The sequence below is a fragment of the Rana temporaria genome, chromosome 5 (genome assembly GCF_905171775.1).
Source record: "Rana temporaria chromosome 5, aRanTem1.1, whole genome shotgun sequence".
Taxonomy (NCBI): Eukaryota; Metazoa; Chordata; class Amphibia; order Anura; family Ranidae; genus Rana; species Rana temporaria.
In genome coordinates, this window is record NC_053493.1 from 187492357 (window position 1) to 187507313 (window position 14957).

A 14957-nucleotide genomic window follows, 5' to 3' on the forward strand; every position below is an offset into this window, starting at 1 on the left:
TCCAGGGTCGCGCACGTCGCCGCGTCATCGTCGCGGCGACGGCGCGGCCACGTCACTGCGCTGTCTGTCCGCGGTGTGTACAACCATCAGACAGAAATCCCCGATTTCCCCGACCGATTTCAGCGGACAGTCCGCTCGTCTGTATGGGGCCTAAGGCCCAATTTTTCTGCCCCTGTTCTATTAATTTTCTTGGTTTGATTCTTTTTTAATTTGAGTTCATTCTAGATTTCTCCTACGTTATCATAGTGTCATGTTTATTTTCCTTTACTAAATACTCATCATTGTCAATGTAAACACCACAAATCTAGATTTGTTCTTTTAGGCAGCATTGATATAATAAGAAGCCAGACATTGTTGAGTATCCAAACATATTTATTGTATCACACTTAAAATGTGTAATTTTCATTTTTTTTAAAATATCTTAATAGAAATTGTTTATTTTTTTTTAATAACTATATTTTTGCTTTTAAATACTTGTCTAAAGCTATTTTTTTTAAACCCTCCCCAGAACATCAATAATATTCTTGAGGTTTTGGTCCACCTTTCTGTTGTTCCTTATGATCTTCTCCAGGGCGATGTTTGTGTCCTCTATTTGCGCCCTGCAGGACATTATCTCCCCAATTAGCACCTGGGCACTGTAAGTGTCTAAGCCGCCACCAACAGCTCGTACACCTAAATTTGGGAAAAAAACATGTATTAAAATTATGCAGGCCTACATGTATTACCTGAAGCTGTGCTGTATGACACTGACCTGATGTGGTGGCATTTTGCACTTCCTGTACATCCGGTGAGGGTGGGGCTTGGCACTGTGTGGGGTTGGTCGGCTCCACTGCTGCAGCTTGATTGCGGCCTATGAGATTGTAAAAAAAGGGATAGATGAATCAAAAAGATTAGAGGCCTGAAAGAGGAATATCAATCATTATTTTTAAAAAGTGTGGTACAATTGTCTGCTTTTACAATCCTTCTAAGCTTAACACTGGATTTTATCCATTACCAAAGCTGCTGCATTCTCTATCTTTGGACACGTTTCCTACATGGAAAAACAACAAGTATACACTGGATCACCTCTGTGAGACACGCTAACTAGGTTGTTCTTGTGACCAACACTCAGTGCCGATCCTGACCTCCCTGGGGCCCGAAGCAAAATGACATGGCACATTAAAAATGAGAAGCGGGGGGCGCTGACGACAGTGACAGGTCACATTAAAGAAAGTTGAGAAGCGGGGGGGCCCTTCGCAGCTTGGCGGGGCCCTAAGCGGCTTGCATAGCGAGCCTATAGGGCGGATCGGCCATGCCAACCATTGTGCTACTGAGTCCATATGTGTAATTAACTGCTGTGCTGAGCATACTCTCCTTTTACTGTATATTGACTTAAGTTGGATTATTTAAATCTAGTTAATAACACATCTACATTAAATAAAAAATTGGTCTCACATAAAAAGATCTTAAATACAATGAACAACCAATTATTATGCCCACAAACATGAACCTTGAAACATCTATTCTTGGACTGTCTATATACACAACCTGAAAGAAAAACCACATGACGCAAAATAATAAAAACAAATATTCAGAGTACACATGAAATTTACTTACGTCTTCTGAGAACTCTTCTAATTCTCTCCATCTGGTCCGGCTCTCTGATTTTCAAATCAGACCATCGCTTGCGCAACTGCTCCCTGGACCTCTGCACCCCGAATTTTGCATGGAGAGTCCTCCTCACCTTCTCTATGATCTGGGCCTTCACTTTATTGGGGTTCTTGTAAGGCCCTTTTTTGCCCTTGTAGTCCTCCTTTTTAAGTACAGCCAGCATCTCTACCATCTCGTCGAAGCTCATGTTGGTGGCTTTGTACCTCCTGCTCCTCCTGGTGTGTGCATGTCAATCACTAGAACGATCGTCATGGGCGTGGAAACGTGCGGAGCTTCTCACATGCGCAGTGTATAAAGGGATATTGCGTGAATGAGAACGTCGTTCATAGTCGGTAAAAAACGTCAGAAAAACGATCGTGCAATACGACAATACGAAACTTGATTTTTGGACTTTATGATCAGTGGATGGGTTTGTGGGTTAGATATGGGGATAAAGCTAAGGCTTGACTGACATTAGTTTTTTTTGCTAAATTTTGACTTGCAGAAATAATGGAGGCCTTCAGAGAACAGGAGTTCTTCACAGAATTTGTTCAAAAGAGGCCCCGGATGGCAACCCCCCTTTTCTCTAGAATTTTTATTTCCCAAATAAATTATTTATTGAGCCAAGATCTGGCATTGTAATGCCCCCCCCCCACCCATAAAATAATCAACATATTGTTGCCACACAGCATGTGCACTTTGGGGGGCCAAGCCAGTATGGACAGTCTCATGGGCCACCACCACTGGAACATCAGTGGCCTCATCAGGCACAAGTGTCATGTAGTTTGTTGAGGGTCTCTTTAGGAAATTGTGCAATATGCAGGAGCAAAGTATGACATGGTTCTGATTCTACTTAAGAAACCTACAGTCCTTATCTTGTTTGTAACACCTGTATACTGCTGTTCAAAGTATATAGGGCCAAAAGGTCTTGTCAGGGCCGATCCTCACTATAGGCTCACTATGCAAGCCGCTTAGGGCCCCGCAAAGCCGCGAAGGGCCCCCCAAAGTACTAGAGGCCCCGTCTGGTGAGAAGTCATTTTCGCACCCTCACCCCGATTCCATACTCGCTGGCTGAGTCATTTCTGACAGCAGAACACCCCTCCCCCCGCTTCTCAACTTTCTTTAATGTGACATGTCACTGTCATCAGGGCCCCCCCGCTTCTCATTTTTAATGTGCCATGTCATTTTGCTTAGGGCCCCAGGGAGGTCAGGATCGGCACTGGGTCTTGTGTAATGACCTGGGGGGAGTGGTGGCGGGGAAACTCATGCTATTTTTTTCAATGATTTTTATCCATATTGCAGGGACCAAGCATTACATTACATGGGAGGACCCCCTCACACACCCGCCATTGCCACCCGGGGCATGGAAAAAGGTGGCAGATTGCCTCTGGGGGAGGCCTGCCTACTCCCAACTCCTGCAGTCCGGCTCTTCTCTCGAGTACACGCACAAAAAAAAACAAAAAAAACATTAAAGCCACAGGCAGTATTAAATTACTTTTTTTCTGAGAGTAATCTCATGTTGTGCAGGGACATTTCTAAACACGTGCCACTACTATAGACACTCAGCAGGTACCATATTTAAAGGATTTTTTTTTCACTTTAAGCATCATTAAAATCGCTGCTCAAGAAAAAACTACAGTCTTTAAAACTTATTTTTCCATTGATACATGTTCCCTGGGGCAAGACCCGGGTTCTCAAAGATGTTTTCGATCAATAACTTGCATATTGGGCTTTAAAATGAGCACTTTTGAATTCGAACGTTCGAGTCCCATAGACTTCAATGGGGTTCTAAATGTTTGCGCGAACGGTCGGTCTGTTCGAACGTTCTGGTGCGAACCGAACCCGGGTATGTTCGGCTCATCCCTACCCGCCACCAGAGTGCCTGCCATCTCACCAGAGTACCCGCCACCAGAGTACCAGCCACCAGAGTACATACAGCCACTATGTCTAGAAAGGTGTACACCCCAGAAGAGGCATACCAAATACTCTGTCTGACCGATGAGAACAACGGGGAGCTCTCACTGCTCAGTTCTGATTCCGATTCTGGTTTAGAATATGACCCCCCCGAAGGCAGCACATCAGGATCTGAATTAGAGGAGGACACAGTCCATCCAAAAAAAAAAAGGTCTGAACACCAGGCAGCTACCAGCCGTGCCAACGGCGGTAGACCCCAGGAGGAGAGGCCCAGTACAAGCGCTGCTAGACCCCAGGAGGAAAGGCCCAGTACAAGTGCATGCCAAAGAATTAGGGCCCAAATCCAGCTTCCAGATGGCTTGGCAAACCCATTGTGGCTGCCTTCTACCACAGGGTCAACCATAACCCCCCTTTTACAGCACAGCCAGGTGTGCAGGTCAACACTGCAGGTTTTTCCCAAATTGATTTTTTTCCCTGATGAATTCAAGGCATGGTTCAAGGCCCAACAATTCATTGCAACCAACCCCAGCTCCAGCTATGCCCGCCCTTTTGAATGGAGACCCCTAACGGTGGTGTAGCTTAGATTGTTTTTAGGCCTAACGCTTAACATGGGGCTTACAAAAAAAATGAAATGCATAGGTATTGGTCCACCAAACCCATCCACCATATGCCAATTTTTTCATCAGCCATGTCCAGGTACCGATATGAAATTATAATGACAACTCACAGTGACCCCCCCCCCCCCCCCCCCCCGAAATCACCCAAACTTTGACAAACTATATAAAATTCGCCCCCTAATTAATTTTTTTCCAAGAAGTTTGCCGAACTTTATGTCCCCGACAAAAACATTTCTGTGGACGAATCCCTGGTGCATTCAACAGGCTGGCTGGGAATCAAGCAATATATCCCCAGTAAGCGGGCAAGGTACAGCTTGAAGCTCAAAAAGCTCTGTGAAAGCACCACCACCACTCATTCTGCGTATATGAAGGCAAAGATTCCCAGCTCCAGCCCCCTGAGTGTCCATAGTACATGGGAATAAGTGGAAAAATTGTTTGGGAGTTGACATTCCCACTCCTCCAAAAGGGGTATCATATTTACATGGACAACTATAACACCAACCTGCCCCTTCTCCGCCACCGATACCTAAAAAAAACTCTGACCTGTGGTACAACAAGAAAAAACAGAAAGGGCTTCCCACATCATCTTATCACCACAACCATTCAAAGGGGGAAATCAGCAAACTTAAGGAACGAGGAAGTGTTGGCTGTGAAGTGGAGGAATAGGAAAGATGTGTACATCATGGCCACCATCCACGATGACACCTCGGTGGAACTTCACAGAAGACGTGGTACCTTTCGCAAGCCTTCCTGTATCAATGAGTACAATAAATTCATGGGGAGGTGGATTTAAATGATCATATGTTGCAGCCCTACCTTTCAACATTCAAATCTTTCTGGTACAAAAAAGTTGCAATTGACTTTTTTTCATTTAGCCCTTTTAAATTCTTTTATCATCTACCAAAAATCAACAGAAAGACCCACCACCTTCATAAGGTTTATTGAAGACATTGTCACTTACCTGATCTACCAACAAACATCCCCCCAGAAAGCATTCACTCAGATTGTGTCAGCAGACTACATGAGCGCCATTTTCCGGACCAAATTCCACCATCAGGATCCTGAAGACGACGCCAGAAAAATGTTGGGTGTGCACCAAAATAGGAATTAGGAAAGACACCAGCTTCCATTGTTATGACTGTCCCTCCCAACCTGGCCTTGCATCGGAGAATGCTTCAAACAATATCACACTCTCTAAAACTATTAGCCCATCTTTCTAATACTGCCATTTCCCCGTTTTCAATTTCTGTCCTGAATATTTCCCTGCCTTAACCAACTATATCATTGTTTTCCATGTGAACTGACCCTTGCCTGTTTCTCGACTATGCCTCTGCCTACTGTCTGCATTGTTTACCTGTCATGTTTCTGCCTTTCACGTGAACTGACCCTGGACTGTATCGACTATGCCTCTGCCTACTGTTTATTTCTGCCTGACCTCGGCCTGTTGACCATGTTTTTGCCTGCCCCCTTGGACTGATCTTTTACCCTGTTACACAGGGGTCTCACATATGTGAGGGGCTCCAGAGTAGTGTTCTGAGTTCAGAAAAACAGTTTTTGGTTGTCTGTGTTCCCAGAACAGGGTCTGGTTGTCCAGAGGCTTCAAAGCGATTTGGGTGGGAGAAGCCTCTACCCCTCTCCCCATTCTTTCCTGACCGATGCCCTAAGCTTGATGGTCCTGCCTGCTCCCTGGACAAATGCTCTGACTGTGCTGACCATACCTCTGCCTGCTGCATGTACTAACTATGGACAGTATTCCTGCCTGCTGCATGGATGATCCTTTGATCCTTTTGTTGCTGCTGGCCACATCTCTGCCGGCTATCTGGACCAATGCTTTGGCTGTGCTGACATCATCTCTACCTGTACTGACTATTCCTGCCTGCTGCCTGTTTTGCTGTCGCTGTCCACGTTCCTGCCTGCTGCCTGGACCGATGCTCTCCTCTGTGGACCACTGAGGTAATCTTTTCTTTACCCTTTGCTCAGCAGAATGTATTTTGGTTTGTAATTGGTATGTACAGTACATGCTATGTGTTAGAAATATGAAGGGCCTTCAACAATGTGATAGGTTGGCAGGAATTTATGTGTGCAATTTATGTTCCTAGAACACCTGACAGTGCTACTTGGATGTTGGGCCTCTGTATGTGGCCAGGCTGTGTAAAAGTCTCACACATGTGGTATCGCCATACTCAGGAGGAGTAGCAGAATGTATTTTGGGGTGTCCTTTTTGCTATGTACATGCTGTGTGTTAGAAATGTCTTATAAATCGACAACATTGTGTAAAACAAAATGTGATTTCATTTTTTCCCCACATATTCCAAAAACTTCCTTAAAAAAAATGGACCGTTAAAAATACTCATTATGCTGCATAGATTATACATTAGGGTGTGTCATTTTGTGGGCGTTTCCATTAACCTGGTGCTCCAGGGTCTTCAAAAGTGTGATATGTTGTCATCAAATGAGATGTTAAATTTATGCTTGTAGAACGCCTGACGGTGCTACTTGGATGTTGGACCTCTGTATGTGGCCAGGCTGTGTAAAAGTCTCACACATGTGGTATCATTATACTCAGGAGGAGTAGCAGGGTGTATTTTGGGGTGTCATTGCAAGTATGCATGTGCTGTGTGAGAGAAATAACTTGTTATTATGACAATTTTGTGCAAAAAAAAAAAAAATTCCCAAGAATTGTGGGGAAAAATTACAACTTAAAAAAACTCACCATGCCTCTTACTAAATACATTGGAATGTCTGATTTCCAAAAAGGGGTAATTTGGGGGGTATTTGTACTTTCCTGGTTTGTTAGGCCCCTTTCACACGGACGGATAGAATGGTGCTTTTAGCTGCAGATTTTACCACAGCTACAGTAGAAGCACACAATGCTTACCTATGACATCATTCACACACTACGGTTACCTGCGGTTTTGTTCCCTGCGGTTTTGTGCGGATAGAAAAAATTTATCTCAATGCGTCCACCTGCGAAATTCCACAGCTATCGGCACATAACCGCAGTGCACTGTGTCAGCTGCGTTTGGTATGAATCTTGAAGGAGAACTTCCCACCAAATTTAAAATAAAAAAACGGCATGGGTTCCCCCTACAAGAGCATACAAGGGCCTTGGGTCTGCTATGGATTTTGAGGAGACACCCCGTACGCCGAAAAAATTGCGTGGGGTTCCCCCCAAAATCCATACCAGACCCGTATCCGAGCAGCAGCCCGACCGGTCAGGAAAGGGGTGGGGACGAGCGAACCCCCCCTCCTTAACCGTTCCAGGCCGCATGCCCTCAACATGGGGGGTAGGTGCTTTGGGGCAGGGGGGGCGCCCTGTGGCCCCCCCACCCCAAAGCACCTGTCCCCATGTTGATGAGGACAGGGCTCCTAGCCATTCACCTGGCGGAAAAAAAAATGTAAAAAAACCCACTACACAGGGTTTTTAAAGTAATTTATTAGTCAGCTCCGGGGCCCCCCTCTCTTCTTTAGCTCTTTTACAAGGGGGGGCCTTCTTCTTCGATGTCTTCTGGGGGGGATGTGCCAGTCTTCACCGCTGTCTGGTTCTCTTCCGCCGGGGGGCGATTTCTTCTTTAGCTCTTTAACAGCGGCCCCCCTCCCGGGCTTCTTCTACGTCTTCGGCGGGGGGGCGATGTGTCGGTCTTCACCGCTGTCTGGTTCTCTCCCGCCGGGGGGCGCTTTCTTTTTTAGCTCTTTTACAGCAGCCCCCCTCCCGGGCTTCTTCGATGTCTTCAACGGGGGTGCCCGGGCTTCTGTCGCCTTCTGCCTTCTTCTTCTCTTCTGCTTCGATGTTGACACGTCGCTTCCTCCCGCTGTAATGCCGTGTGCGTGGCTCTCACCGATTTATATAGGCCACTTATGACGTCACAGTCCCATCATGCTGCGGGTGCACGGAGCATGATGGGACTGTGACGTCATAAGAGGCCTATATAAATCGGTGCAAGCCGTGCACACGGCATTACAGCGGGAGGAAGCGACTTGTCAACATCAAAGAAGAAGGCAGAAGGCGACAGAAGCCCGGGCACCCCCCGCCAAAGACATCGAAGAAGCCTGGGAGGGGGCCGCTGTAAAAGAGCTAAAGAAGAAAGCGCCCCCCTGGCGGAAGAGAACCAGACGGTGGTGAAGACCAATACATCCCCCCCGCAGAAGACATCGAAGAAGAAGGCCCCCCTTGTAAAAGAGCTAAAGCATAGAGGGGGGCCACGGAGCTGACTATTAAATTACTTTAAAAACCCTGTGTAGTGTGTTTTTTTACATTTTTTTTCCGCCAGGTGAATGGCTAGGGGTACGATGTACCCCATATTCATTCACCTAGGCTGGGGGGCCAGAATCTGGAGGCCCCCTTATTAACCACTTCCCGACCTCCTCATGTACATATACGTCAGCAGAATGGCACGGACAGGCACATGTACGTACCTGTACGTCCTCTGCTAGACGTGGGTGGGGGGTCCGATCGGGACCCCCCCGGTACATGCGGAGGTCGGGTCCGCTCGGGGAGCGATCCAGGACGTCGGGGCGGCCGCTCCGTCGCGATCGCTCCCCGGAGCTGAAGAACGGGGAGAGCCGTGTGTAAACACGGCTTCCCCGTGCTTCACTGTGGCGGCGCATCGATCGGGTGATTCCCTTTATAGGGAAGACCCGATCGATGATGTCATTCCTACAGCCACACCCCCCTACACTAGTAAACACGCACAAAGTGAACACTAAATGTTACAGCGCCCCCTGTGTTTAACTCCCAAACTGCAACTGTCATTTTCACAATAAAGAATGCAATTTAAATGCATTTTTTGCTGTGAAAATGACCATGGTCCCAAAAATGTGTCAAAATTGTCCGAAGTGTCCGCCATAATGTCGCAGTCACGAAAAAAATCGCTGATCGCCGCCATTAGTAGTAAAAAAAAAAAAAAAAATGCAAAAAAACTATCCCCTATTTTGTAAACGCTATAAATTTTGCGCAAACCAACCGATAAACGATTATTGTGATTTTTTTTACCAAAAATAGGTAGAAGAATACGTATCGAAAGCACCTGCCCCCCATGTTGAGGGCATGTGGCCTGGCACGGTTAAGGAGGGGGAGGCGCTCGCTCGTCCCCACCCCTTTCCTGACCGGTCGGTCTGCTGCTCGGATACGGGTCTGGTATGGATTTAGGGGGGAACCCAATGCCACTTTTTCGGCGTACGGGTGTCTCCTTAAAATCCATAGCAGACCCAAGGGCCTGGTATGCTCCTGTAGGGGGAACCCATGCCGGTTTTTTATTTGAAATTTGGCATGGAGTTCCCCCTCAAGATTCATACCAAACGCAGTGCTTGGTATTGGCAGGGATCCAAGTCGGATCCCGTTCAATATCGTGCCGCGGCTAAACGCAACCGGAGCTAAAAGCACTGTACAAATGCAGCTAATCGCTGTGCCTGGAGTCTTGAATTCCAGCAAAACATAAACATGCTTTTAGCTGCGGCAAAACAGCCGTTCGTCTGAAAGGGGCCTTAGGGTCTAAGTACATCAGGTGTGATTAGATGTGATCATTTCTCATTGATTTGCACCATAGCTTGTAGACTCTATAACTTTCACAGAGCTCAAATAATATACACGTGTTTTGGTTATTTTTACAAAAGATATGTAGCAGTATACATTTTGGCCCAATTTTATGAAGAAAAATTACTTATTTGCAAAATTTTACAATAGAAACTAAAAAAAAAGTTATTTTTTTCAAAAATGTCTCTCTTTCTTCGCTTATATTGCAAAAAAATAAAAAAAACAGCGTCGAGAAAAAAATTATAAAAATTTGGTTTGGGTACAGTTTAGCATGACTGAGTAATAATTGTCATTCAAAGTGCTCAAATTGTCATTCAAGAGTGCTGAAAGCTAAAAATTGGTCTGGGAAGGAAGGGTGTATAAAAGCCCTGTATTGAAGTGGTTACATAGGGACCTAACAAAGTGCCAAAAATGTCCTACTTCCAAAAAGCAACACGCCTCTCACAGACTGGTTACTTTCCAAAAAGGTCATTTGGAGGGGACATCTGTACTGTCAAGATGTTATTTCAAACTTCATGAATATAAAAAATACATAATTTGGCATCCAGAACTTAGCTAGGCCATCAGTACATCAGGATTTAACAATTTACAGATATATATACACCACAGTTTGTATATGTTATAACTTTCTGACTGGAAAAATAATAAACAATAATTTGGGTTATTGTCACCCCAGAAATGTAGCAGAAGCCAAGTTGGCCACAATTTTGGAAGAAAACGGAAAATTGTATACTCACCTTTCCGTAATTTTCCTTTCCTGACGCATCTTCATGGCAGCACACACTGGGTTGTGACTCCGCCCCCACAACCTGACAGGATTGGTTAGCTATAAATTTGAAGGGGAGACGCCCCGCACCATTCTCTGTATATATCATCATAAAACAATAGGGCGGGCATCTGTGTGCTGCCATGAAGATGCGTCAGGAAAGGAAAATTACGGAAAGGTGAGTATACAATTTTCCGTTTTCCTGACGCATTCATGGCAGCACACACTGGGAAATAACTCGCCAGTCGGGAGGGTGCAAGAAAACAGTAATATTTATTCTCTATAGCGCTGAGGAATTGGCTCTAAGAACAGATCTGCCAAAGTCGACGGTAGCCAGGAGAGCAGAATCCACTCTGTAGTGAGAAATTAAGATGTGTTGGGAAGACCAAGTTGCTGCTCTGCCTATGGTTTCCGGTGAAATCCCGCAAAATGCTGCCCAAGAAGTGGCCACTGCCCCTGTCGAATGAGCCCTAATGCTCTTTAGGAGTCGTAAGTTGCTGGATGGAATAGGTCTCCGCGATAGCACTAACAACCAAGAGGTAATGGTACGGGAGGTAGCTGGCTGACCTCGTCTGCTCCCGTGTGGGATAATTAAGACATAATCCGTCTTCCTGAGATGTAGCTGTGAAGTAACTGGAGATGGTAGGTTTGACATCCTAGGCATGGGACTCGCCCCTCTCATTAGTAAAAGATGGAAGGACGATGTCCTGGTTATAATGAAAGGAGGAAGTTACCCTTGGATAAAAATGGTCTGAGGGCTTCAGAACCACTGTCAGGGGAGAACACTAAATAGGGGTTCCGTAGCCATAAGTGCTTGTATCTCCGACGTCCTCTTAGCTGAGGTGATCGCAATACGGGAAGCCATCTTCAGAGCTAGGTTCCACGGTGAGACTAAGTTGAATGGAGAAAAGGGTGGATTGGACAGGGCCTCGAGTACTACACAGAGATCCCCTGTTGGAAAGGCTGGCCTTCTAGGTGGTCTGATCTTACGCAGGCCCTGAGGAACAGAGTGACCGGATGATGAAGAGCCCATCTAGTACCCGTCATGGCTGAAAGGGCGGATACTTGCACCTTCAGGGTACCCGGGCCCTTGTTAAGCCCTGACTGAAGAAATTCAAGAATTTGAGATGGGATTCCAATCTCTTTGCTGCGACGACACGAACCTCTCCCAGATCCTAGTATAGGTGACATTAGTGGAGCTCCTTAGAGCTTGTAATAAGGTTGATATTACCTCCTGAGAGTATCCTAGTTCCCCTAACCTAGCCCTCTCAACTTCCAAGCTGGCAAATGCAGCTTCTCTGGGCTGGATGGAAGAATTGCCTCTGATGTATGAGATCCCAGGTTACTGGAAGATGTATTGGAGGCCGCGTACCTAGTTGTAGCAGGGTCGTAAACCATGGCCTCCTCGATCGGAACGGTATTAGTACAATAACCGTGGCTGAGGACCTCCGAAGTCGGGACAGGAATCTTGTAATCTGAGAAGTTGGAAGAAAAATGTACCCCAGCTCGAAGCTCCATGGAAGAGCTAGGCAGTTTGTCCCTTCGGCTGATGGAAAGTGGGCTCTGGACAGGAACCTCTGACACTTGGAGTTCTTTAGCGTGGCCGCTAGGTCGACTTCTGGTATTCCACAAGTTTTTGTAAGAATGGAGAATACCTGTTGGTTCAGGGACCATTCGTTGTTTGAAAGTTTCTCTCGGCTTAGGTAGTTGGCCAACGAATTCTGTGTTGCCGGGACGTACACTGCCCATAGATCTAACAGGTGCACTTGTGCCCTTTCCAATATGGGCAAACTTCCTCTTGAAGCGTGCGACTCCTGATGCCCCCCTGTATCTGGATACATGACACCGCTACTTGTTGTCCATCCTGATCAGGACACTCTTCCCCTCTAGAAGAGGCGCAACGGCCAGGAGAGCCTGAAAGGCTGCTCTGAGCTCTAAAATATTTGACATTATGCCCTGAGCCCGAAAGTGCCACTGTCCTTGGGCTACTTGGTCTAGATAGTGTGGACCCCATCCCCCCTGGCTGGCGTCCGATGTTACTACTTCTGGACTTGGGGGAACTATTGGAATGGACTCCCTGAGGTTGGACGGGTGTGTCCACCACCATACTAATTGCTTTACCCAGTTCGGGATGTGAATGGTTTGGAGTATTGACGTTCCATTCCACTGCCTGAGAAAGGAGTTCTGTAAGACTTGCATGTGTCACAGGGGCCACTGTATCAAAGGTATGGATGCTGACATGGACCCCCGGGTACTGAGGCAGGCTCTGACAGTAGACGTCTGGATGATAGCAGATTCTGTACCTTCTGGAGTAAGGGCTTCAGCCTCTCTTGAGGGAGTTGCACCCGGTACAACCTGGTATATTATTCTGCCCCTAGGAACACCCTGACTTGCTGAATGCTCTGGGTGCTGAGGCGATGCCGAATGGGGGGCACCAAAATTGGAAATGAGATTGATAGATTGAGAACCGAAGGGACCTCTGGAAGGCGGGATGATCGGGACGTGAAGGTAAACGTCGGAAAAATCTAGGAGATAGCATCCAGTCTCCCACGTCCACTGTCAACAAAATGGACTGAAGGCTTTTCCAATCTGAGGGCCTCTATTTTGATCGTCTGTTGAACCTCTTTAGGTCCAGGACTGGACGTAGATCCCCTGTTTGTTTTTTTTTTTTGTTTTTTTGTACCAGAAATAAAAGGGGAATAAAACCCCCTCCCTTTCTGGTGCGGAGGTACTTGGTAGGCTGGAATGTGTTCCCTGGCAATGTGCCCATGAATTTCCAATTGTGACCGGTCTTGATAGAGGATAGTGTCCATGAATCTGTTATACGAGTTGCCCATATCCAAGCGAATCTCTTGAGTCTGGTGCCCACCTGAGCTGGGTGGGCAGACGGACCCTCAAAAAGGACTTCTGCTTTTCCCCGGCTGTGATAGCCTTGGCTTACTGTAAATACATGAAGGAGGGTCGAGTCTTCCAGTCCCTCCTAAATTTCCTGCCGGGACGGTAGGATCTAGCATCCCTGTACTTGACAGGAAGATCGCGTCTGTAAGCGGGGCCCTTCTGGGGCTCTGGTCTCCTATCGGAGGGAATCAGCCCGGATTTTCCCCCGGTAACCTTGGAGATGGCCAAGTCCATCTTTGTGCCAAATACACTTGAGCCGCCATATGGAGTTTTGCACCAGTAGATTTTGATGCTGTCTCCACTATCCAGGGTCTCAGCCATAAGGCTCTTCCCAGTCATGAAGTCGCCCCCTCAGGAGCCGTAAGCCAACTTAATTTCCCTGCAGGGAGGAGAATATCTTCCGCTGGTCGGCTCCTTCTAGAATGGAATTCTCAACGTTAGCTGCCCATGCAGCGATAGTTTTAGCTACTGCCGCCGTGGTGATAGCCGGCCTACTAGCGTCTCCTGTCGTGGAGCAGGCTTCCTTCAGTTCTATATTGATTTCACGATCAAGAACGTCCCGGATGGTAACTGCATCTTCAATCGGTAGAGAAACGTCTCTAGCGAGTCGCATTAAAGATGAATCGACCGTAGTTGCATTGATCAAATAATTGATCCTAGACTCCCACAAGGGGTACAATCTGCAAACTTGTTGCTCATACTGGGCCGCTTATGCGATCTCCCCCACTCATCCTTTATGAGGTTTTCCAGCTCTTTGATGAAGGGAAATGATTCAGGACCCCCTTTTCAGCACCAGGAAATATTTCTGAACCTTCAGAGGTTCTGCCATAACCCCTTCCTAGCCGATCGCTTCCTCGACTGAATGGGCAAATGGTTCAACTAAAGAAGAGACAGTCCGACGCCTGCTCACACTCCTCATTCTTAGAGAGGGTTTTTTCAGCCTGGCGTAACGGCCGGGTGCTGGGCGATGTGCTTGGGGAAGGATCGCCCACAATTGATCCCTGTGTGATTCTCCTAGGAGCTCAGTATATACTCTGGCCTCCGAATCCTTGGTTACTTCAATGAAGCACGAGCGGCAGGCCAATTCCCCTGGCAAGGCTGGCGCCCCGCATATTTGGCAAACATTTGCTGTGGTGCGGGTAAGATAGCTCCATCTGGGATGAAGGTAATCGTCTGCGGTGGGACCGACTATGACAGGAGTGGCTGTGACGCGAGCGGCTATGCCTTGATTGAAGAAAGCAAGAGGGTAACCTTGAGTGACTTCTTGCGCCTTCTGCCGGAAGCATGGCTAGAATCTCCCTCTGTGCCGCAAACTTGCGTCTTTTGACCCGATAGGGCTACCAAAACTGTAGCGTCAGTGGCCAAGCTCTCTTTTTTGTCTCTTCTCTACTTACCACCTTCTGGACGGCCTCTATAACTGGTCAGCTGATGGTGGTCTGCGAGGGCAGTGGCCCCCATGAGGATAGCAGGGAGACAGCCCGGAAAGGTGGGAAAAAAGAGAGAAGGGAAAACATTACAATATGTCCCCCCCAACATTTCTATTTATTAAATATAATGATTTATATACATATATCTATCCTTATTTTATTTTTTATTTTTT

At 46.9% G+C, this 14957-nt stretch overlaps 1 long non-coding RNA gene across 1 annotated transcript; it reads right to left on the bottom strand.

Moving 5' to 3' along the window:
• Window positions 1-487: 487 nt before the first annotated feature.
• Window positions 488-788, bottom strand: LOC120939607. Its single transcript, XR_005749307.1, has 2 exons — window positions 752-788; window positions 488-672 (listed from the first exon to the last, which is right to left on the bottom strand). It is a non-coding gene; the product is annotated as an uncharacterized LOC120939607 (long non-coding RNA).
• Between the last annotated feature and the right edge of the window lie 14169 nt (window positions 789-14957).